The sequence below is a fragment of the Protopterus annectens genome, chromosome 1.part1 (genome assembly GCF_019279795.1).
Source record: "Protopterus annectens isolate FY-2018-M chromosome 1.part1, PAN1.0, whole genome shotgun sequence".
Classification (NCBI taxonomy): Eukaryota; Metazoa; Chordata; order Ceratodontiformes; family Protopteridae; genus Protopterus; species Protopterus annectens.
Window position 1 is genome coordinate 1,419,884,674 of NC_056726.1, and position 26,762 is coordinate 1,419,911,435.

Here is a 26,762-nt window from a genome sequence, read left to right on the forward strand (position 1 = left end):
GATTTTGAGCTGCACAGTTTTATTTGTTTGAATAAGATGCGAAATCTTCCTAAGCAGACATATAGAAAAGCTACAGTACTGAGAGACAGTGCTGGCCATCAAAATTAAGAAGCTGTTGTTTGAGCCAGTCTGAAACCTCTTCCTGGCATCAGTGTATGTCACATACTATATTTCATCAATTGTGGATGGTTTCAAAACATACAAATTGAATATGTAGCACTTTTTTGCCATGCATAGCAAAGCAAACAAAATTAAAGATTGTTCCACAGATAGTTAAAAACTTTTTTTTTGCAAGAACTGTCAAGTTGTTTTGAGCAAAATAATTTCATGCAGTGTGACATCAGCAGTCTCCACCTACTTCTACTCAAATATTTACTGCTGGATTTTTAGCCATCTTCAACATTGTTTCAGGTGTGAAAAGAACAGAGCAATCTTCCTTTCTGTAAGTAAACCTTTCTTTTTAAATGTATTTTCTTGATGAAATATGTTGTAACATTGCATGTGTATAAAATGAGAAATTGAGAATATTTAGATTTGAATGTCATATATTGCATAGTTCTCAGCACTTCTGTTCCCTTAACATAAAAATGTGTAACTTTTTTTAACACCGTTATTGAATTATCACGTAGCACTGAAAAATAAATTTACCTAAAATTAACAGTCCTCATATTCATTTTCTATAGGGATGGTGACAGTTATTCTGCAGGGAAGGTAACAGTTAATTAGAGTTTCCTGATTACACTAAATATGATGCAAATGTTTTGCCTTTTAACTCTCTTTCTACATTCTCAGTTTTGAAATCCTTTTGTTGGTCCCATGACTTGTTAGAAAAGGAATGAATGTATTTTTCTTTTGGACTACCCTTGCTCGTATATTGCAATTAGGAGACCGTTGTTTCCATGATCACTCATGGAAGCCCTGAATGTGCTAATCCTGACAGGGCTTTCATGACTGTTTGAATTCTTTGAACCCTGTAGTTCTACTGCTGGTCACTGATTTTTTTTAATGTTGCTTGAATCTTTTTTTTCCTCTCAAAACACCTGGGGCCTTTACATGTCTACTTTATTTTTATTTAGTCTTTGTTGACCAGAGTACGGCATTCATCCAAAGGAACCATTTCAGGTTCAGCCCAGGAGACTACAAAATGAGAGAAGCAAAGGGTGCATGCAATCTTAAATAATAAATTGAATTTTAGTAATCCTTCTGAGTAATTTCTTATTCTTGTAATTTTAATCATTGCCCCCCCCCCCCACACACACACACATACACACTCACGTCTCTTGATTTTGCAGAGGTTTGTGAGTCTGGTACATGTAATACCTTTATTCCTGTGCATGGTTCTTACTTTGTGGCCCCTAGAGCAATTTCATTTACTCTGTTACAAGCATTTGTATTACTTTAAGCTTGTGTAGGTTTAATGCCTTAGTTAATCCTGAGACTGTCAGCCATACCTAGGATTTCTCCAGCCTGGTTTAATTCTGCTGAGAGGTACTGTGATTTTATTAATCCCTTCTACATCAATAGTTGCATTGTTGTCTTTTTGAATCAGGGTTGTTGAGTGCCAGTTGCTCTAAAAGGCTCTAGAAATTTGCAAATCACATTTTCAGTAGTAAAGCAGTACTCCTTCCTAGTAATGAGTTGTAGCAATATAACCTGTTAGTATCAGTACTGCAGCAAATGAAGTCTCATCTGCCCCTTGTAGTCCTTAGACATCATTCCTGCAATGAGCAGGTCACTAATGTCTACTACAGCCATCACCTTTCTTAGTTCCATAATATTCTACACTTCAGACAGTGCAGCTTCTATGCTATTTCCACTTCAGTTTTATAAATTACTTTAGATCTCTTTGTTGTAAACTAATCTGGTGTCATTTTGGCAGCCCTTTGCCTTCTATAGGAACATAGGAATAATAGTAGGTAACCGATCACAGGGACCCTGAGATAACTAACCATATACACCTTTGACTAAGCAAATGTAAAAGCTCTTGCTATCCTGTATGAGCATTTAATACTGCTGGTTTCACAAATCAGGCAGGACCATACATGATACCACTAGTGTCGATTTGTTTAATACATTCACCTTTGTGGCAATGCAAAACGATGATTTTTTTTTTTAAACAGTCATCCATGTACAGCTAAGGTTTTGCTGAGGTTTTCCAAAATTCATTTCAACAATTTCAGTATGTAAGAATGTACCATATAGCTAGGTACTTGCACTATGTTATAATAAAATTATATATCTGAATTTCAGAAAGTAAACTGTGTTCAAAGCTAAGCAGTTTAGACCTGTGATAAAGTTTGTATCAAATTTTGGGTAGCAAAGGGAAAGTATTAACTGCAGACATAATATTTTTAAATATTGGAGAAGGAATCACATAGTTACATTTTCCCTTAGTAAAGGCAACACTGTGAGAGAAGGATCCACATAGCTAGATTTTGCCATAGTAAAGGTGACACAGTTATGAATGTGAAAACTGCATCCAGTGAAAGGCCTAAAATGGATGATGCTGTACCTGTGGAACTTGATGTATTTTCTGCAAGACTAGTAGAATCACCCATTACTTACTGTATTACAAACAAGTTAATTAAATGTAGTATCTTGATTTAAGTCCGATATCTACAGAGATTGCTAGATATGACTGGTATGGTCATGCTCATGAGATTTGTATTTGAAAAAACCCTGACTAATAATGCAGTACAGGTGGTTCTTTATCCATGGAGATTGGAAAGAGTATCATATTACTCATGTGGAAATACAGACTGTGTTTGTGAAAATAGTTCATCCTGCTGCTGTAATTCCTAATGTAACACATGCTATGATAATACAAAATGGTTTCCCCACTTTAAGGATTGATGGAGGCAACAGAAAGAAGGAAGAACTTCAGATATATCACCTTACCAGTATGAAGAAGTTAGACAGCAAGTGAGTAAGTCCAAGATATACCAGGAATTAGGGGTGAGCAACATCCAGATACACTCATAATAGTACACGAGTCCTATAGAGATAAGGGGATAATATTAGACAACCCCAAAGATACTATAATTTGGCTGAGCTTACACATATTCACACACCATTTGGTGAAATCTGTCAGCACACATCTATTGAACAACAATAAGATTATAAACTAAGGAATTGGCAGTTGAGGGTGTTCTTCCCTGAAAAAGAGTTAATGATCCTAAATCTTACGTTTTCTGTCAAGCTAAAATAGAAGTCTGTGAAAATGGAGAATTCTAGAGAAACTTAACAATAAGAAAGACTTTACCAGTGTAGTAAAAGAAAATGCAACAGTTCCTGGTCAGATTTCTGAACCTATTTCTGTCACTCTAGAACAGACAACTTAAGTAAAGAAAGGCTGTGGGTAATAGGCATCTGTAAATAAAAAAAAAAAAATCAAAGTCAAATCATGTTCTGTGATACAATTTGGTGGAGTGCAAATTAGAAGAGTGATGGGGCAATGCCCACTCACTCTAAGATCGAGGTACAGCAACCTTAAGAAGGAAAGAAAACAGAAATATCTGTATATACATACACATTAAACAACCTTGGACAGAGCCCTAATAACTTTGTTGACGGGGGCTAGTCTAGCTGGATACATGTCCTTTTTCAGTAGAGGCCCGGGGAGAAAAGCTCCAATAGTATTTGTGTTGATTCAAAGGACAAGAACCCTAAACAATTGAAAGATAGTTCTTTGCACCAGGTTTGTAAAGAAGAAAAACTAGACAGAAAATAATGGAGATCTGAGACTAAAGAATGGTGCTATGAGTTTCTGGAGAAGGTTTAAATACTGAGATCCCAGGGCCTGGATTGGTAGGAGAGCAGGCAGGGCCTTCCACCTCACCACAGTTTGACCCTGAGGAAACCTTAGAACTGGATGACTTCCAAGTAAGCTGGACAAATATTAAAAAGTCATGGGGAAGACAAAACCTTAAGCAATGGAATGCATATGTGAAGTTGTAGGAGAAGAAGGTTTAAATGTTCCTACTTTTTACGTGTATTTCAAATTGCAAAGTGATTTATTTTACACAGCAAAAATAAAGAGGAACTAGTATATTAGCTCTTGGTGCTCAAATCTTTTATAACCCTAATAATGTAGCTGGGGCATAGTCATGTACCAAGGGGCCACCTAGGAATGAACAAGAAAGGGACCTAACAAGGTTTTACTAATCAGGAATAATGAATTAAATTGCAAGTTTATGTGCTGCACACCCTGAATGCCAGAAGACAGCCCACACTCAGGCTTCAAAACCTCACCGATTTCCATGCCTATAAATGAGGTCACATTTGAATAAAAAGCCAAATAAATCATCAGTCCTTTAATAATAAAATTAATTATTTGATTTCAGTACATTTTGTTTATTTTGGACTATTCCAGTAAGTATCCTACTTCTATTCCTCTGTGTATGACCAGTATTAAATCTATAAATAAGAAGCTAGTGTTATTTTCCAAAATAAAGATACTTAAGGAAATACTCACCCACCGGAATTCTCCACTTAGGTCAAGAATAATGCATAAACTGTGCCAGTGCTTTAGGTCAGGCAATAAAAACCTCAGTGTGCCATCCCCAAACAGGTGGGATAGTGGAACATTCTTATCAAACAGGGAAATCAATGCTGAGGAAAATGGTACAAACTGGGACAAGTTAATATCATTCCTCCTATTTGCCATTAGAGAAGTACTGCAAGCTTTGACAGGGTTCCATTCTCTTCAATTATTATATGACAGACACCCTCACATACTGTTAGGTGTTGCTATAGAAGTTTGAGAAAGAAAGCAAATCATTTAAACAGTGTTACGGAACACTATGGCAGTTTACAAGATAGGCTGAAAATAGTAAAGCCCATTGTAAGGGAATGCATGGAACAATCTCAGGTCATATAACAATGAATGTATAATCAAAAGGTGTGGACCAAGAAATTCAGAACTGGAGAGTGGGAGGATGATATAATGGTTAAGGTGTTTACCTTAACGACACAAGGTGCAGGGTTTGATTCTTACATGGGGTAACTAGCTAGGCTTCAAATGGCGCAAAAGGGCAGTTAGCTTAATACTAACCTACGAATGCATTTGTTTTGGTCCTCACTGCAGAATTCAAACCTTTGGTTAAGTGCAGGATCCATTTGAAATAGTAAAACAAAATGAAATGACATGGACTACAGAGTTAAATAGACTGATAAGAGAAAATCAGAACAGATATATCATACCAATATGTTGAAACTTTTGGAGCGATAAAGTCCACTGCAGTTAGCTTAATAGTGGAAACTAATAGGTCTGCTGAAGAAAGAAAACTGACCTCTATTCCTACAGTTCAAGAGGCTGGTATACTGTCTAAAACATGGAAATGAGAAATTAGTGACTGTCTTTTAAGAAACAAAAAAGTGTTTTCAGAGCTATTTGGCAGAACAGACCTCTGTGACACCATACTGAGGTGCTTCTAGGATAAAGGATTAACTTAAAATCTTCCAAAACACCAGAATCACTGAGAAATGCTGTGTATCTTAAAAAGGCAGTGATATAGGAGTCAAAAAGAGAATGAAGCAGCCCCATACTCTTAGTTCCATAGCCCAATGGAATAAACGGGGTTGAAATAATTTTAGGAATGAATAGCATCTCAAAACTTGACAGCTACTCAATGTCTAAAATGGATGAACTTACTGAGTGGTTGAGAAAGGGAAGATTCTTGATTACATTAGATCTAACAAATTCCTCTAATGGCTACCCCTCCCCCCAAAAAAAAAGCCTTTATTGACACCAGGGATGCAGTATACTGTCTTACTGTGGCTACATGGTGGCCTTCTGACCATCCAGGGCCTTAGGGAGAGAATCTTAAAAATGCATATCATGCATACACCCACTAGATGATGTGATAATATATTCAAATTGGGCACTCATTTAGCTAAGATTTGAGCTATATTAGGTATTTAAAACAATCTAGGTTAATTTCCAGTTCCTCCAACAGCAAGTTAGGTATAACGAAGGTAAAATATTTGCGATATATTATATAAAGGTATTGTTAAGCCCTGGAAAGAAAAACATGAAGCTGGTAAACGTTAGTTCATTCTTCCACTGAGAATAAAGTAAGGCCTTTTTTGAGATTTGCTGTATACTAATGGAAATTCCTACCCCACTTTGGCTCAATAGCTTGTCTTCTTGGAGATTTAATGAAAGGGAAAATGCTCTTTTGCAGTTTATACTGATGCATCAGAAGTAGGCCTACTAAGTTTGAGTATTACTTTCTGCCTCTATCAGAGACATGGGGGCCAGAACCAGTAGGAATTTCTGATTTTCCATCCATTGGTGAGGGTTAAGTTTAAATAGGGTTAGGGATGGACTCTGCTTCCTACGGATGGTGGGCATGTTCCATATCATGGGGGTCTTGTAAGACACATATCTGTCACCCCAATGTGATATATACACATATGTGTGTGTGTGTGTGTGTGTGTGTGTGTGTGTGTGTGTGTGTGTGTGTGTGTGTGTGTGTGTGTGTGTGTGTGTGTGTGTGTGTGTGTGTGTGTGTGTGTGTGTGTGTGTGTGTGTGTGCGTGTATATATATATATATATATATATATATATATATATATATATAATATATAGATAGATATGTACATGTCAGGATCTAGTGGTTCTGATGTTCATTTTGCAGATGTGCAAAATGCCCATAACAGCTGGATCCAAGGATGCCCTGTATGCCAGCCATAGATCGCCTTCCAGTAACCTGTAGGAGACAAAGTATAGTGGCAGGGCTTTAGGGTGAGCCATGTAAGACAATGTGTTTATACCCCGCATTCTCCTGGTAAGGAACCTTTGTGGACATTCCATCTGTTGCATATGTTTGCTCACCGCACATGCCAAAAGGAGTATTGTATTCAATGACATGGCTGTATAAAGTGGCACTATAACTTCCTTGGACCTGAATGCCATGCCCTTACATATAATTATTGTCTTACTACCTTGGTAACATGTTGGTCAAAGGCAAGATTAGTGTTTACAAAGTTTCCCAGATCCCTGACTACCTGATCAACTCTTAGGGGTATCTTACTAATAGAGTAATTAGCTTGGGTGACAGTTTTCCCCAAAGGCACCATAAGGCATTGCTTAGCATTATGCTTTAGGCCATGACTTTGGCTTCAGTCTGTTGTAAACCCTCTTGTAAGATATTGGTATCATGGGGGAATCTATGATAGCTTCCATTTTGTAGTCATCTGCAAATTTGGTCAGCCAAAGGTCCTTGACATTAAACTTTACCTCTGTGAAGTAGATGCCAAATAGGAACAGTTCCAGCATGGAGACCTGAGGCATCCTACTGGTGACTGGTCTCTTAGTGGAGGTGGTATCACGAGTCCTGACTTCCTGAATCCTGCCTGTGAGCCCTATGGTAACCCAGGTAGTTATGCAGAGGTTTATGCCCAGTTCAGTGAATTGATCAATTATAGCTGAGTGGGATATTGTAGTGAATGCCTTAGCCAGGTCTAGGTATGTGGTATGCACTATTTTACCCTCATCCATTGCCTAGTAGCTTTCTCAAAGACGTCTAAGAGATTTTGTAGGCATGGCCTTCCCTTGACAAAGCTAGACTGGGTTGTGTCCAGTATTTGAAGGGTGCTTATGTTATTGGTGATCATTTCCATGATACTTTATTCCATGGTTTTGTGTATTAGACTAGTCAGACTAATATTTCTGTAGTTTCTGGGGTTGGCATATGATCCATCATTGTGAAGTGGGATAAGTGTTGCAGTCCTCCATTCTTGTGGTACAAAGCCTGTTTTGAGGCCATAGATAAAAAGTGACTCAAACATTTCTGATAGGTCATGTTTCAAACTATTTAGGATGCATCCTGGAATATTGTCAGGGTCCACTGAGGCTATGTTTTGGCCTTAGTGAGTGCTGCTAGGATCTGTTCCTTGTATATAGTTGGGAGGGATTATGTTAGGTATTTCATGGTGGAGACAGGAGGAAATGTGGGGGGTGAAGTTTGAGCTGCTTTTGTCAGCCAGCAAATTCACTGTGTTGCTTTGTTCACTGAAGGTGGCAACACTGACCACCAGTTTGGCACACTGATATGTGCTGCCTTTGACATTTCTGCTATAGCTCTAGAAGGCATTTGTGAGGTTATTTTGACCTTGTAATTGGCCTTGTTGGATTTAATTAGTCCTCTTAGTTCCTGGTTTAGTTTAATTAGAGAGCTCCTAACTTTGCAGGAGTTGTTCTTCCTAAGTACAAAATCAAACCCACACCACAAACTGATGAAAAAACAAATATGCAGGACAAAAGCACTTCAAACTCCCAGGAATCTTCAGCTATTCAGCTCTTTAATAAAGTATGAATAAAACACAGTACAACAATGCAGAAGTTAAGTGCTTTTCATCTGGTACAATGACCAGACTTCTTCAGACAAATAACAGCAGGCACAAACTCAGTTTAAATATATACAGTAGAACACACTTCCCTTCATCCCCTAATTATTCAATTAATCAGTACAAAAGTAATTAACCATACAAATAAGTCTTCTACTTATAAAAAATGAATTAAAATTCATTCCTTAAGAACAGCTAGTTCATTGCTGGCATTTAAAACAACTACTGCATCTGCTACCATAAGGTGGCAACAAACAATGTACCTAAAAAATCTCAGAAATAAAAAACTATGACTAACATAGTGCGTTTTTAAAAACAAAAATTAACCTAATGTGTATTATTAAAGTGTTTAGTATTCAAAACTCCCACTGTTCAACCCCACATTTACTATACAGGTTGCCACCATGTATAAATGATACACCTATGCAACATAGATCAACCTTAGTTGTAAGGCCAACATAAATCTTTCAGTTAAAAAATGACAATATAAAAATAACAATGACCATATACCACAACCCAGAGCACATTGTACTAGCAGAATTAACATGACAAAGGCACTTGTGAAAGTATGTTATCTATTTAAACTTTTCAGTTTCAATAAGCATTGTATAGAGCAACCATCATTAATATCAGGGAAACGGCAAGCATCTAAACAAATTTGCCACATCAATTCTCTTTTTTTCTAGTAAGAAAGATCCTGGGCCACCCCTTATGTCTCCAGATAGATGATCTATCACTCTAAAGTAAAAATTATGTGTGGGATTCATTTTAATATGGGCTGCTAATGCATTTTCAACCTTGCCTTTCCTAATGCAATAAAGGTGCTCATACACTCGCTTCCACAGTCTATGATCAGTTTTTCCAACGTAGAACGCGGGGCATAGGTTACATTGGGCAAATATACTATATAGCTTGTGTTACAATTGTACTTGCCTGACAAGGTCTTATAGTTGCTATCCCTAATATTAAATGAATACCCTATACTCATGTAATTACAGACGTTACAAAATTCACGTTTACTCATCCCAGGGTTCTTAATAATATTATGTTGTTTCATTTCTATAACGTTTTTCAAATTCATACCTCTCTTGAATGTAAAAGAGGGAACAGGACCTATAAAAGTGCATAATTCCAAGTTATTGCTTAACAGGTTCCAGTTTTTCTTTATAATTGAAATAATATGGCCACATTCAGGGCTATATGTTAAAATGAATGACACTAGTGGCATGTTAACCTTTTGTGTACTGTTCATCCTATTACGTGATGACAAAGTACCTTGTAATAGTGGTACATAGCATCCATTAGATCTTTTCTACAATACTTCATCCCTCATTTCATTAAGAAGGCCCCCCTGGGTAACCTCGAGTAAAAAACATGTCAGCTATCTTGTTAAATTCTGCAATAAATTCACTATCAACAGTTACCATCCTCGCTTCTTAGGCTAATTATCCTTTTATTACAGATTTCTTCTGGTGGAATGGATGGGAACTGCTGAAGTGTAAATAAGTGTTTGAAAATGTATCTTTCCTGTGGATCCTAGCTGCCAATCCATTCTGAGAATAATCTTTAAACACTTCCATGTCCAAATAAGCTATGACTTCTGTATTAAATGTGTGTGTGAAACTTAAGAATGTGGTAGTTGCTCTTTCTGATACTCTATTAAGGTCAGGATTCTACCAGCGTGATTTGTTTTTAGCATTTGCTTTGGGATTACGTCTAAATAGGTATACCAGTTTCTATACAGCCATTTACATGGTTGTACAGGGTCTCTGTGAACAGTTCTGCATAGGTAGCTGTTAACTCAAGGTTGGGAGGGGCAATGTATTTTGACAGGCTATCACTTGATAGGATGTATTTTGCTTTGGAATGGTTCCTAACTATTACAGAGTTTGCTGGAGATACAGAATTGTTTTTTATTCTGAAGGAGATGACTTTGTGGTTCAACCTTGCTAGTAAGGATGTTACAGGATATGTTTGAACATCCGGTGGGTTTGCACACTATCTGGTCAAGGGTATCTCTTTTAATCAACTCCAGGAATCTTTGTGAGTGTGAGTCTGAGACACTGTATATTTCCCAGTCTATGATGGGTAGTTAAAGTCTCCCATGAATAGAGTATTTGGTTTAATGGTGAGTGCCTCCAGGAAGCCTAGGTATGGGTTATGAGATTCTGGGATATATAAGCTGACCAACAGCTTGCCAGGATATGGTATGAGACTTTGTCTTTGGTGGTTTGCATGTATATTCTAGGACATTGTCCTCTTTAACCAACGTAGAGTTATGCTTGTTGCAAATATAGATTGACACTCCTCCACCGTTTGTCACTGTCTGTGCAGCTGATGGTCTAAATATGTGGAAGGCACTGAAGATTTTACACTGCCACAGTACTTTCTGTGGATTTAAACCATATCTCGGTAAACACACAGATGTCTATATTCTCCAGAGTGTGGAGAACTTGTAGGATTTGGAATTTCTTATTTAGACTCAGCATTGAGCAGTAGTTTTGGCTTTCTTTGCTATGTTGTTAGGTTTTTCAGTTTGGCATTGCCTAAAAGGGCTTTAAGGGGGTGGTAAAGTTTTAGTCAATATTCTGAAGCCTAGAGGAGATAGGTGCAGACCATCCTTTGCAAAGCAATATAGTTTGCTAACTATTGTCTCAGGATACCCATATCTACCAAGCTGGCTATGGATACATTTGGAAATTGCCTACCCATGTTATCTGGACCTGGATTTGAGTGGGCTACTGCAAGTTGTGGACTGGGTTATACAGAGGTCTGCTTAGGTGGTCTCTGGGGTTTAGCACTACTCTAGGTTAGATTGTGCTACGTTTTTGATAGTAGTGTAGTTTAATGTCATGGAGAAAATTTGTAATAAGAGAGGTTTACTCAAGTTCAATACTGGTTTCCTGGGTGAGTACTTAATATTATGGATATATGGAAACCAATGGGTGTGAAAGTACTTAAATGGGTTACACAACTGAAAAAAGCAATGAAAGACGGGAGGGTGGGACTTTGAAAATCAAATTAACATAAGTGGTGGAAGCCAAAGGCACAGCCTAGTCCTATGGCTAGAATTTCAGAAACTTTTAGCTTAATGTCTACTCTGTCTTGTCACCCAGGCAACATGGTTTCTATGCATGTAAGACAACTATTTCTATACCTTATGGAGTAGTTGATAATATCTTAAAGAAAGCCAAAAACAAAAGCCAGCAACTGTGGGCTGTGTAAATAATTTAATAAAAAGCAACAAGAAATAACAGACCGGTTTCGGCTATGGAATTAACTTAGCCTTTATCAGTGTTAGTTCACCAAAACATCTTGAAGTCCTTATATACATTTACAAATAATTAATCATAAGATTTCATTGGTGAGCTCATAAATATTCATGGTTGTTCCTAATCATAAATATTCATTAAGACCAGGCTGGAACAGTCCACCTAACTTTACAATCCATTTTTTCTCTTTTGCATTTAATTTACTGTGTCATCCAGATTTATTGGATCTGTCACCTACTATTTTGTCAATAATAATAAAATGAAATGTTGCTGTGGTGTGTTTTAAAGTGTGTTTATAAAGGGCATTGCTCAACCGTTTGCATATAATATCACTAAGGTGTTCAGAAATGCGTAATCAGAGGGGTCTAGATGTCTGTCCTATGTAAAATGCATGGCAGCTACAGGAAGCCATATATATGATCCAATCTTCTTCTTCTTCTTCTTTTGGCTGTTCCCATTAGGGGTCACCACAGCAGATCAACTGTTTCCATTTCTTCCTGTCCTCTGCATCTTGCTCTGTCACACCAACCACCTGCATGTCCTCTCTCACCACATCCATAAACCTTATCTTAGGCCTTCCTCTTTTCCTGTTACCTGGCAGCTTCATCTTTAGCATCTTTTTCCCAATATACTCTGCATCCCTCCTCAGCACATGTCCAAACCAATGTAATCTTGCCTCTCTGGCTTTGTCTCCAAACCTTCCAACCTCGGCTGACCCTCTAATATATGTATTTCTAATCCTGTCCATCCTCATCACACCCAGTGCAAATCTTAACATCTTCAACTCTGCCACGTCAAGCTCTGACTCCTGCCTTTTTGTCAATGCCACTGTCTCCAACCCATATAACATAGCTGGTCTCACTACCCTCTTGTAGACCTTCCCTTTCACATGTACTGGTACTCGTCTGTCACAAATCACTTCTGACACTCTTCTCCACCCTCTCCATCCTGCCTGTACTCTCTTCTTCACCTCTCTTCCACACTCATAAGTACTCTGAACTGTTGATCCCAAGTATTTAAACTCATCCACCTTCGCCACCTCTACTCTCTGCATCCTCACCATTCCTCTGTCCTCCCTCTCATTTACACACATATATTCTGTCTTAGTCCTGCTGACCTTCACTCCTCTTCTATCTAGAGCATATCTCCACCTCTCCAGGGTCTCCTCCACCTGTTCCCTACTCTCACTACAGATCACAATGTCATATATGATCCAATCTGTACTGCAATTTGCAAAAAAACTTTATATCAAATATGGTTCCACAATTACTACTTGAAAATTGTTTGGTCTTCAACACATGTTTGCAATGGGTGCAGTGACCACATGGCATACAGCCATCTAACTTGTCTCCAGAAATGGAAGTTTGGATCATAGTATGATGTATTAAATCATGATGATATTTGTAAAGGTGAAATAAGATCTAAATTGGGGGGTTGGGAGGGTGGCCTAATGGTTAAGGTGTTTGCCTTACAAACACAAGGTGCAGGGTTTGAGTCTCACAAGGGATAATTGGCTAGCTTAAAAAATGCATCAAGGGCAGTTAGCTTAGTACTAACCTATGAATCTATGAATAAAATTTCTTCCCTTTTCTGAATGAGAACTTGCAGGTGTCAGATAAATGTTGTGACAAAAAATTGTCAGCTAAGAAAATGTTCCAATTTTGTCTGATGGCATCAATGACTCTGTTGGTATTCCTACCATATGTGGTGATAAACTGTAAGGTGTTATTATTGTGTTGTGATTTTTGTTTATATTTGAGAAGATCCTCTCTATCTAGATTAGCAGCATAATTGCTTGCCATGTGTGCATAACCCATGCTGTAACATCTTTCCTGAAACCTATGAGCCAAATCTTTGCAAAAAAATTCAAAGGTGTGTTTGTCTGAACAGATACGTCTCATCCTGGTGAACTGAGACTTGGGAATGTTTTTGGTAATATGGGCTGGATGAAAGCTGGATGCGTGGCGTAGGGTCATGGAAAAGGGTGCTATATTCTGGGTACTTTCTGAATACTTCAGTACGAAGAGTGTTGTCATTATTCCTGCTGATCAATACATCCATATATGGGATTTTACATGAATGATAGTTGATGGTAAAATGTAGACCCCACTTGGTATCATTGAGATACTCCACAAATTCCATCAAGTATTCAACATCAGACCTCCACACCATCCAGCAATCATCCAGATATCTATGCCATATTTCAATTTCCCCCAAGTAAATGTTGTGTGTAACATCATAGATAATTTGTTCTTCGATGTAGGCCATATATAGATCTGCATATATGGGAGCAAATGATGCACCCATTGCAGTGCCCCGTATTTGGAGATAACATTGTTGACCATAGAAGAAAACATTTTTGGTGAGAACGTGTTCAGTCAAACAAATGAGGAAAGTGTTAAAGCCGGGTTTGTATAACTCAGATTTTTGTAACCAGTATTCAATGGCATCAAGCCCAGCCCAATGTGCTATATTAGTATATAATGCACAAACATCTAATGTACATAGCAAACAATGATCCTCAATTTGCATTTCATTTATAATCCCTAAGAATTCTGTAGTGTCCTGAATTCTGGATCTTACCCATCTCAATAATGGTTTTAGATGTTGAGTTAAAAATTCTGATAATGGTTCAGTTAAAGAACCATTGCCTGTCACAACTGGTTGACCAGGGGGATTCTGAGGATTTTTATGAATCTTTGGCAGAAAATAAATATATTGACTGTTCGGATATGACAATGTAAGATGATTTTTAGTGTTTTGTGTGATGATGCCATTTTTATCTGCTGAATCCAAAAATTCTCCAATTTGATGTTTAAACATGGGTGATGGATCAAGAGGCATTTTAGTGTAGTATCTGGCATCATCCAATTGTCTCAGAGCCTCAGCATCATATTGTGCCTAGTTCATAACAACCACAGCACCACCTTTGTCCACAGAAATGATTACCAAATTCTTGTTATTACAAAGTTCCTGTAGAGTTATCATATCAGACTCTGAGAGATTATTAGACCTGGGGTGAGTCATACTAGATGTAAAGTGTAAATCTTTGAGAACACTGTTTTGAAAAAGAATCACACAGGGATGCATTGGTGGGACAAACATGGATTTGTGGTATTTGAATGTATCAAAATTTAAGCCATCAGAGATATTATCATAGAAATACAATTTTAGATTGAGCAATCTACAAAATGCTATCACATCTTGTGCAAATGTATCTTCTGGAACAAAAAAACCCGGTATAAAAGAAAGACCTTTATTCAACAATGTTGTTTGTGAGTCAGATAATGTTAAATCAAAAATGTTTAATACATTTGTACTAGGACCAGTGTTTATTTGTTCATCAAAAGTTCCATTAAACCCTCCAAGCTTTTTATTTTTCTGATGTTTTCTGCCTCCCCTCTTGTAAGGCCTAAAGGGATAGTACTGTTGTTACGTTTGGGGGTGGGAGAGTCTGGGGTCTGCTGTGTGTCCAAATCTGTACTGGAAGAAGAATCTCCCCCAGATGAATCCATATAGGTATTCCGTTTTCTAAGAATGGACTTGGGATGTTTGCGTTTGGGGATGGTATTGGTTTTGTTATAGCCTTCTTCAAACCTGACATGTCTGGTATGTTGAAAAGGATGGCCTTTGTCATAATCAGTTTGATCCCTTTGATATTTTTTGAGTTTTCTATCTTTAAGCTGTTATTCAAAGGTTAATAAATCTGAACTGATTCTGGACAATTGGATAGAGTAAAAAAAGGTTGATCCATGTACTGATTGCTTTCGTCGCATAATTTACTGACATTGGTAATTTTCCTATCAATAATTTGCTCATAGTATCTAGATAATGTTTCCACAAATTTCATAGAACAATTTTGTTGTATTGTTGACTATTCACTGGTTAGTTGCTCATCCAATTCAGTAACTAATGGCTGAATTTTGACTCTGAACCCTCTGGGAGTTATCCCTTTGGCCATATACGCTTTAAATAATATAAGGTGCCATACATTGGATATTAGCATTTTCATGTTTCTATACAGTTGTTGAAATAACCTATCACAATGGGTTTTTGGATTTTTGATAGTATTTGTACTATTGTCATTAGGCCTTTCACCTATCCCAAAAATACCCAAATCGTCTTTATCAGAAGAAAACCCGGCCAAGATCCGATTCAGATCCATTATATTAGATTGGTAATAGATGAAAAAAAGATAGGATATAAAAAATTAGGGTACTTACGTATTATCGTAACCAGATTTTCGTGGTTGCGAAAATAGCATACTTCAAGTCAAAGGAGCCCATGCAACACTGTACGGTGTTATTGAAAGTCCTTATTGCTCAGTACAAACTGTGGATTACCTTCAGGAAGACCAGCAAATTATGTATGTGAACCGTTACTGTTGAAAGACCCCTAACGACATGTCATCATTCAGCTATGGCAGCTATTTGAATCAACCATGACCTCTGAAGTTCATGACAGCAGTTAGGCACATTGACCTTTCTGTTCAGATATTTCCAGCATCCTAAATGAAACATTAAGGGGAATGTGTAAATGATGTAACAAGTACAGAAAATGAGCTGTTTTAAAGGGGAATTGAAGATGTACAACACGTGAAATCTGACTCTGTACAACAAACGTCTCAAGCGTGGAGATTTTGCCATCACGTCTGCTTTTCCCGTTATCTGTCTACGGTATTACATCTAAAAGGTGTGTTGGGGAGAAACAATTCAGGACATCAGGCAAAGTTAGAGAGGGGAGGGAGATTTAATATTAGCAGCACAGGAATGGTTATGTTTAAACTGATTTTTATTTCACAGTGAAGGTAGTTTTAAGAAGGGTTAGCAAGAACACTAGAAAAAGTTACTGTCGCTGTGGCTGTAAGCACTGTTAATGCACACATGAGATAACTCCACACATGTTGCCAGCAAAGTGCACATAGCCACAGCGAAACACTAACTTTCTCCCTTGTTCTTGATAACCCTTCTTAAAACAACCTTTACTATGAAAGAAAAGACATTTCCTGACATTTTTACAACAATAACGGACAGCTTTTAATATCGAGAAGCAAGTGGTATTATCGCTAAAATCTGGTTGCGATAATACGTAAGTACCAAAATTAGAATATAAAACATTTTTTGTGAGAGAGCAGGCTCAATTGTAGCTAAAGAGCAACGTAAGGTGTAGAACCTTAACACATTTTTAAAAAAGAAGGGTATCACCCAAAGTCCAAAGACTAATTACACATATATACAAGCCAAAAACAGACTTGAGTTGTAAGAAATAAATGTAAAAAAGGTAAATGCAGTACCATGTCCTGATAATGAAACCAATTCAACCTAAGAACTGGGCAATAGTGGCCACTGTAACAAACAAGTTATTAGATCGATCACCAAATTGTCAAAACAAAAGTTTTGATCAATGTGAAGTCCTGGTGTCTCAGTGCCCGGATAGGCCCAAACTCAAGTTCACATAGATGAACCTTGTCATCTGGCCTTAACTGTAGTATTTGAATATATACTGAGACCCTTCAAATAGGTAAAGAGAACCGTGCCACGTCCAGATCCACTTCTGACTAGATAAAAAATCCTAGACAACAATGATCACTGCGTATCAATTGAATGTCACCTTCTATTAACAAATAGCAAAAGGCTTATGAAAAATATATGAAGCCAAAATTTGGCCTGATAAACATGTGTAAATAGGTGGTAAATAATTATGAAATAGTATACAGAAACTACAGTTGAGTCTGTAAGCAAAGCCCAATTTATCTGGATTACAATAGGGTCTTGTTGTATTTAGCTATATGCTACCAAAAATGCAGGGTAAAAAAAGAAGGGGGGGGGTAAAAAAGTTAAGTGAAGCCTGTTATATGTTTCACTGATGGTGAAGCCAACTCATAAATAAAAGTCAGCTTAATGCAATGTATTTAGTATGAGAAGTCAAAACTGGTACTGCAGTGAAATTTTATGCTATGTGAAAGAGTCCTGGTATAGGTTCAAAAAACAAGGATGTGATATCCATTTGGAAGTCTCAATACACACCAGACCTGATTCCAAAATTGTACAAGTTAAACAATCTTGAGCTGTTAACAATATTACTTGTTAAATACACATTGCAATACATTGGTTCCCAATATAACCCATCTGAAAATCCCCAACATATGACAAAGTGAATATCCAAAGTATTACTTTTAGTGGAAAATTATTATTGTTAAGCAAAGAAACCCAATGAATGTTATTATTGAAAAGAATATACAAAAACTGCCTGACTATGTTGCAGGCCCAATGGAAAATGGCACCTGAATATATCTTAAATGATGAAGCAAAAATGGCTCCACAGTTGTTGTAAAAATGACCTTTGTCATAAATAATTAGCAGATATCCAATAGTCCAGATGAATATGTTACAGCTGTATCAACAAAATCACACTTCAACATAGCCGTTATTGTCCAACTGAATTTGCAAAAACAGTCATTACACCTTTATGTTCTTTGACTAAAAAAATTTCACTCGGGCACACTCTCACATAACACAGCTTTTTGTATATTCGAGCCACTTGGCCCCGCAATGTTGAATAATCTTTGTCCCCGAAACTGTAGCAAAAAACATGTGCATGTATTCTGTAGTCCCAAAGTCAAAATACACAGTAGAAAGACAAATGAAGCCTTTATAATTGGATAATTTGTCAGAGTTACTGTTATGTTCCAGGTCCATAGGAAGTACTAACTTCCAAATATGTCATGAAGAAGATGAAATAAAACAGCCCCATAAACAATGTGAAGAACACAAGCAAAAGTTACCTTGAGTGTCTGAAAAATGGCCAATAGTACGATTGACTATTCGCAATTGTTTCCCCAAAGATAGTATTTATAAAGCCATTTCTGACCCTTTTGGATAACCAAGAGTCAATATGCTGATATAAATGGAGAGTTCAACGAAGCATACTGTCACCTGAAACAGCCATTTTCTAATAAAACTGCATCTTCTCGCTACACTTGAAATATGGTATTCTTCGGCCTGGAACTTGCTGCCAAAAAATATATAACTGCACTGATACACCTTCAATGTAAAAATGTAAAGACTTTCACAAAAAACCTTGGCGTGGTACATTGCCCGCTGTATGTTATGGAGTCATGAGTTGAGCAAGGCCCCGTTAGACTCCAAATTCAACCGACTGATGAAAAAAATTTGCAAACAGCATAAGATGTAAGTCGCAGTCAACGAATATACAGAAAGTCCCTCAATATTGAAAGCCACATAATCCTGTCCAGCCAAAAGTAAAGAAACAGCATAAATAAGAGCTCAATAAATCCAGTGAATCTGGTATAGATTCTACCAACACAGCAGACCACAGACAACCAGCAGGAATGAAGTGTGCACGTAAAAAAGTTTCCCATGCATGGAAGTGATTGCACGGCTCAATCCAACACAGTAAGCCAAAAACAAAAGCCAGCAACTGTGAGCTGTGTAAATAATTTAATAAAAAACAACAAGAAATAACAGACCGGTTTCGGCTATGGAATTAACCTAGCCTTCATCAGTGTTAGTCTACCAAAACATCTTGAAGTCCTTATATACATTTACAAATAATTAATCATCAGATTTCATTGGTGAGCTCATAAATATTCATTAAGATCAGGCTGGAACAGTCCACCTAACTTTACAATCCATTTTTTCTCTTTTGCATTTAATTTACTGTAAATTACATGCAAAATAGAAAAAATGGATGGTAAAGTTAGGTGGACTGTTCCAGCCTGGTCTTAATGAATATTTATGATTAGGAAAAACCATGAATATTTATGAGCTCACCAATCAAATCTTATGATTAATTATTTGTAAATGTATATAAGGACTTCAAGATGTTTTGGTAGACTAACACTGATGAAGGCTAGATTAATTCTATAGCTGAAACTGGTCTTTTATTTCTTGTTATTTTTTATTAAATTATTTATAGCTTCTCACTGTTTTTGGCTTACTGTGTTGGATTGAGCCGTATAATCACTTCCGTGCAGGGGAACCTTTTTTGCGTGCACAATATCTTAAAGAACTTAAACAGGATACAACTTACAGATTTACTTTTCTTTGATCTCAATAAAACATTTTATTTAGTTGACCACAGCCTTCATGCAGGACAAGCACTAGAGCATTTCAGTTCAAAGACCAAGTAGAATCTAACACCCCTCCTTTATCACCCTTGCTCAAAAGTGTACCTAACAATTCAGGCCTGTCACCACTGTTATTCTTCCTGTTCATTAAAAATTTCCCTGCTACCATCCTACAGCTCCCCAAAATTCTTTACACTAACAGAGCAGTCATTTACAGAGGGTACTTATCCCCAGCAAATATAAAATGTGGTCTGAAGCATGGCATTGTATTCCATTACTGAGTCATCATTTCATACTAAACCCTCCAAAAAACAAAACCATGGTTTATGGAACCATATATAAATTCTTAAACATTCCTCTTAATTGGTCTCTTCAAATCAAACACTCAGAAACTTTGGAAATAGATAGAAAATTCAGATATCTACGCTTTTGTTTGACAGCCCACTGAGCTTCCAATATCCTATCCACAAAGGCCAAAGTAAATCATCTAGTATTCTGAGCCAAAAAAAAAAAAATAATCTGCAACTATCAATTCCCAGACATTAGAAAGACACTAGGTAAAGTTGCTCTCCTACCATTAGCTCAAAAAGATCCTAAATTCCATTCAGACCACTTCAATCAACATTTATAGATTCATTACAATTTCTCTACTTGGGAGCACCACTGTCCCACTGTGTCAAAATATAAATGGCTAACATTTAAATTCAGAACATCACACCTTCTAAGAACACTTACTGTATATATCTTTTCAGTCTGGAATCGTTTCCTTTTTCCACTGGCAGATTTCATCAGAAAATGTCTCCTTCATTATAAGATCACCAACACTTTCAAACCATGAGTTTCATAAGTCCAACAGATGAGACTCTATGCAACTGACTAGTCCTTTTCATTCCTCAACTCTGATGCATGGCTGTCATTTTACTCTACAGTTAGATCCATCTTTGCTTCCAACAAGTTTTGCTCTGCACTGATTAAGACATGTTTAAACTTGCCCGCTGTAAATGTTTTCAAGACAACTCTTATTCTTAACAACTCTCATGCCATACCTTATTGCTTCCGAGTCATGCATTTCTAGCAACCTATTCATATCCATACTGAGCTACTCTTAGCATAACTTCTACACTACAACATTTATACACCCCTTCCCTCTTTATTAATCTTGATCTCATCTACATCTCTTACATTGTTCTGTTTCATTTTTCGTTCTCCTCCCAGATTCTCTTTGCTCCTGCTAACACTCCTCCCCATGTTTTCCTTTGTATACTGAATCAGCTGCAGCAGCATGGCCAACCACTACTGAAAGACTTACTCACCCTCCATTTTCTATTCACAAGAATCTCAGTCACATAGATACCCTTAAGTATACAACTTCCTATCACTGAAAGAAATCTGACTGTTAAGGATTTCTTTTTAAATGTTTCATATCCCTTGGGACATCATTTTACTGGCCTGGCCCCCAGTACCCTATGTTCACACCAGGTCTACCAGTTTGTCTTCAAATTCCCTGGACTTGCTCTAATATTGCTAAGGACAGTTGTGGATCCTAAGAGCATCCTGGGGGCTTGGCCATCTCTGCTTCTGTCCTGTTTTTTTTTTTCCTTTAAATATCCTACCAAGTTTCCTGCCCCACCTCTCACTCTAACCACTTAAGTTTCAGGGCAACTCCCCTCTGAACCACGCCTCCCCTCAGGACATCTCAGTGACAAATGCCCTTCCACCAAGGATGAACACTCCCATCTCTCCCTGCAGAGTCATCAGCAGCCTGAGCCACTAATCAAACTCATATTCAGTGCTTTATTTCCATATACCACCAAAGTGGTAGTGCTAAGGATTTCTTATGCATTATGGATTATCTTCTATTGTAATTTCTGTAGGTTTTACTTTTATATCTATGATCATTGTCTCAATTTCGCTATCCAAATCTTGTAATCAAATAATTATTTTTTGCATTTGTTGGTGTGAAGCCATGGACTGAACCTGAAACTGATCTGCTAAGTGCAGTGTTCTACACCAGTTAATAAATAAAAAAAAAAAAAAATAAAATACTTGCAGACAGACCTGGATATGGTCCTTAAAAGGGAATCTAATGGAGCCTGAATACATATGATTCTGCCCAAGAGTAACTGTATGCTGTAGATGTTACCTTGAAATAAAGGTAAAACTAGTCATCCCACCTAACCCAAAAACTTTAATACTTCTCTAAGGTAAATTACCCTCTATTAAGGGATGGGATAGCTAGTTTTCAAGCTCCTCCAAATCCAAAAAAACAGAGAAACCTCGGCAAAGGCATAAACAAAAGCCCTATATGACCATAGAGACAAATGCATAAAAATAGCAGTACTAGACCAAAATGAACCCAGGTCAAACCACAAAAGCACTCCAACCTGGTGGACCCCTAGTATTAATATGTTGTACAACAAAAGAAAGAAAATCATGTTGAGAAGTAAGAGGAATGTGCACTTCAGAGAAATAAGTCCTTCTTTAGTCTAACCAAGCAAATCAGGGTACTAGTCAAGTCTCTGAAAGCAGACTTTGAGGTAAAAATAGCCTCCACAGCTAAGGATAACCTTAAAGCATTTTTCAGTTATGTTTGCAGCCTTAAGGGCAACACCCAACAATGCATGAATTAGTTATAGATGACATCACCTAAACTCATCTGGAAGACATAGTAAATCTGTTGGCTGACAACTTCAGCTCAGATGTCACCTCCCCATCACCCCCAGTTCTCCCCCAAAATAGACAGTCCACCACTGCACCACCAATTATCACCAAGGAACAGATTGCCACTGCACTCTATAAAGCTAAAACATGCCTTCAGTGGGGCCTGACAGTATATCAGCTGCCTCTTAAACAGCTTAAATCAGGACATATCAGGCTTATAATAATCTCTATTTAACCACAGCTTCCAGACTGGCTTTGTCCCAGTAGAGTTGAGGACAGTAACAGTCATCCCTCTGCAATAAGGGAGACCATCTTCTGACCTGAAAAATTATGGACACAAAAGTTTGACTAGTCTTATATGTAAGGTCACAGAAGGAATAATCGTTAACCTGATATATAATGACATAGGAGACCTCTAAACACTGAATCTGACCCAATTTGGCTTTGACAAGGTATGGTCATGCCTTCTGAATCTGATGGATTTCTTTGAGAAAGTCACTAAGGCCATGGATAAGGGTAAAACAGTACATGCCACCTACTTCAACCTGGTCAAGGCATTTGGCATAATTCCCTAATAAGGTATTATAAATAAACTCGGAAACAAACTGGGCATAAATCTCTATGTCACCAGAAGGATAGCCAGTTGGCTCATGGACAGGACACGTGGTTAAAGTGGGTGAATCCAGATCAAGCAAGAGGCAGGTTACTAGTGGAATGCAACAAGGCTCAGTACTGGAATCACTGCTGTTTAAAGATACTTCCCTGAAGTCAAGGCAACTGTGGAAGGCCTCTGGATGACAAAGTTTGCAGATGACTGCAAGCTGGGGGCAATCACAGAATCACCCAACAATGTGGATATTCTTCACGAGGGTTTAGATCAGAAAAATGATTGGTGCCAGAACCATGGCCTAAAATTAGATGCAAAAAAATTCATCATCATACACTTTGGGAAGTCAAATAACCCTGAAAATTACAACATCAATAACACACCCCTTAGAGTGGACTCAGAGGTGAGAGGTCTAGATACGCAGATAGATAGTAGTCTGAACTTTGACCACCATGGCAAGGAAATCCTTTTATGTCTCACAACTCGTAAGTAAAGGCATGGCATCCAGATCAATACTCAGCCCTTATTACACCAACAATTGAGTATGATGCATTATTGGCATGTACGTGACTAGGCACTTACAGCAGATGGAGTGACTTCAGAGGTTCCTCACAAGAAAAATACATGGTGAACTATGTGGATAGACTAAAAGCCCTATCCCTTTACTCTGTCTCCTACTGACTGTTAAGGGGGTGACCTATGCCTGACCTACAAGGCACTCACAAATCCAGTCCTGATGGAGCTACTACAGATGCACAAGTAAAAACAGCATGAAAGTCACTCAATCCAGGGATCTAACCTTAGTCAGTGACTTAAGCAAAACATGCTGGAGGGACAGATATGTGTCTCAGAGATCATCACTCCTTCTTTGGAACAGGCATTCTATTCAAATTAAGCAGAGGCCTTCCCTGGCACTCTTCAAACACAGTTTGGATCAATGAATGGGGAGTCATAAATTCACACATGAGGGTAGTGTCTATGTCCTTTATGGATGGGGCAAATCTGTAAGATACTGTAAGATAATGCACAGGCACAAATCCAGGACATCCACTTGCCTCTAGGGGCCATATATTGGGAAAAACTAGGTTATACTGGCTAAACTTATAAGGGGCCTTAAGTTGTTAGCCTAGTAATCTCTTATGAACTTATATAATTCATGTCTCTTTCTGAAGCAGAATGGAATTGCTGAACTTTTACCTGAGAGTGATTGCCACTTCTTATTTTATGGTGATTCTTGGACTTTGACATACAAGGTACTTTGAGACTGACAAATAACCAGTATGTTCTTCAGATTTCATTGCAGAGAAGGTGGTGCAAAAGCTGTTGCCAAGAGTTTATCTACCTATGTAGGAAAAACTCTACATTATCACTGTAGAAGTTTGCTTCTGCAACAAAACAGTATATATTTTATGGAACTCTGCCCTTCAATGTGTTTATTAAACTACACATGAGCTTAATTAATAATGGGTCCAGCAAAGTGTGACATTCAAAGATAGCTCAACCACGGTGCTTTTGCATGAATACATGAGCACCATGGTATGCAATCTCTGCAGATATGCTAGATACTAAAGGTGCAGTCCAGGAAAGAGTCATATGATAATAAGGCATGTGTCTCCATTGTGACTGCCTGTGATAAGGCAGCTATGCAGCCAAGAGATTCTACATACATTATTACTGCCAATCCTGGCCCCTTGTAGTAGTGAACACAGTCAAAAAGCCATGTTCATCCATGTGTGTGTGTGTGTGTGTGTGTGTGTGTGTGTGTGTGTGTGTGTGTGTGTGTGTGTGTGTGTGTGTGTGTGTGTGTGTGTGTGTGTGTGTGTTGGCTGCTATGGCTGTCATACTTCCACTCACCCTTAGACCATTGAGCATAGCCTGCAACAACTGGGTGGGAAGAACCACTAGCCACATTAGGGCTCCATGTGTAAACTCATACCTAACTGGCATTTAAACAGAACAGGGATTGAGGGTGTTGGGAAGCCCTAGCCACCAGGGATAAGGCTTTTGTTATGTGTCTTAGCAGCACAAAGAACATCAGGGGAGCATTAGACACTAGGGATTATTTTATACAATGTGCATGAGTGGCACATTAACACAGTGTAGGTCGGGTGGGACACTACACACCAGGAATAACACTGGAAAATAAAAATGTGAAAAAATGTCAACTTGCAAAGGAGAGAAAAAAGGGATTTGAACCTTGCATTCTTGACACACAGAACTCCTGTATTAACTGATAAGATACTGCAGAATGCTTTTTTAGACATGTAGTGAGGATCTCTGGTATAAGACAATGCTTGCAACATTTTGTAGGGGAGAGAGACAGGTAGCATTACCCATGCCTCTTAAACTCGTAGTGAAAGTATAGAGAGTAACTAGAATAACAGTTTTGCTCTAGCATGCATTTGCTGAAGGATATGATGTGTGACACTCAAATGCCTCCTATTAAGGACTGTGACTGTAATCATCCATGATTTACCAGGGCAGGAAGAAAAAAGGGACATTGTGTACATTCTGACAGCAGAGTCAGGTATGTAGTGCATGTGTATTCCTGTGCGTTTGTTAGTGAGACAAGTGAGGGGTGCCTGTTCTAACACAATGCAACTGCCACTGGTAACTATCACAAGAAACTGCTTTTCTATACTAGTAGACATGCAAATTAGCTGATAATGAGGTCTTTCCTCATTGCGTCTAATGTGCTTATGAATCACAAAATACTGCATTATGGAAACAGAGCCTTTTAACCTCAGCAGTTAATTTGAGCAGTAGCGATGTTAATGAATCTATGCAGATTTAACACACACATTGACCTGCAGATGATTGTGTGCTGGGTGGTCTCGAGGAGTATATGTTCCCACACTGCCAAAGCCAGGAGTCCAGGAATAATGTCATGATTAGACTCATGCAGTCTATAGTAGTGCACATTGTATCCATGGCCACCTCCATTTAGATGTTAACCTATGATACCATCAGTGGTCCATACTACAGTATTGTTTATGACTGAAGGAGCATGTGCATATCTGTGGTGACCACATAAGGTGACATCACAGGAAGCACAGCTGGCACCTGCCACAGTTAGGGCATCAACATGCTCTACTCCAGAGAAGGGACAGCCACTCAGCACAGCTCACAACTCTCCTACCTCTGGGGAGATGTTTGCACTGCCTAGCATAGCCTGTACAATACAATGCATGTGTGACACCCATGCACTGGCCTATCAATCAAAGAGCCTCAATCCTCACCACTAGCACCAGTGAGAAGTGTCCAAATTGGGAGAATAACAAGTACACACACATTAAAGTACAGTTTCCCTTAAGAACACACAGAGATCACAGTCAGTCTGGGGTTGGGTTCTCCCTTTCTCTCAAGATCCCCAATAAGACTCCCCACTGGCACAGCTATGGGGTTCAGATCTCAGCTGAGTAGTCAAGCCAAAACCTCCAGTACCCTCTCTGTCCAACCAGTGCTTCATGTCCCTACCCAAGTAGCTGAGAAACACACACCTTGAGATTTGATTTTTATACAAACACACAGACACTCCTGGGGAAGGCTGGCACAGGTCTTCAGCTATACCCCCTTCTGCTCAGACTATATGGTAGTACCACCTGCCACCTACTACTCTTATCAGCTACTATAAAGGCCCTTACCAAAGGGTGTCCAATTCTACTTTGTAATGTTACAGTTATCCAATTGGTAAGTATGACTGAGACTTGAAGGCTATTTAGGAGTGGCCTATACAGTATCACCAAATACATGGAAGTAGTCTGAGAGCTTAAATTATCTC

At 38.2% G+C, this 26,762-nt stretch overlaps 1 protein-coding gene across 1 annotated transcript in view; it reads left to right on the forward strand.

Annotated features, from left to right (window-relative positions):
- Nucleotides 1-323: 323 nt before the first annotated feature.
- The window catches only part of LOC122810795 (ervatamin-C-like), a 577,987-nt gene continuing 551,548 nt past the window's right edge, over nucleotides 324-26,762 (forward strand). The window contains exon 1 of the mRNA XM_044082359.1: nucleotides 324-442. The gene's annotated coding sequence lies outside the window, so the exon portion shown is untranslated. The remainder of the gene's footprint in view (nucleotides 443-26,762) is intronic.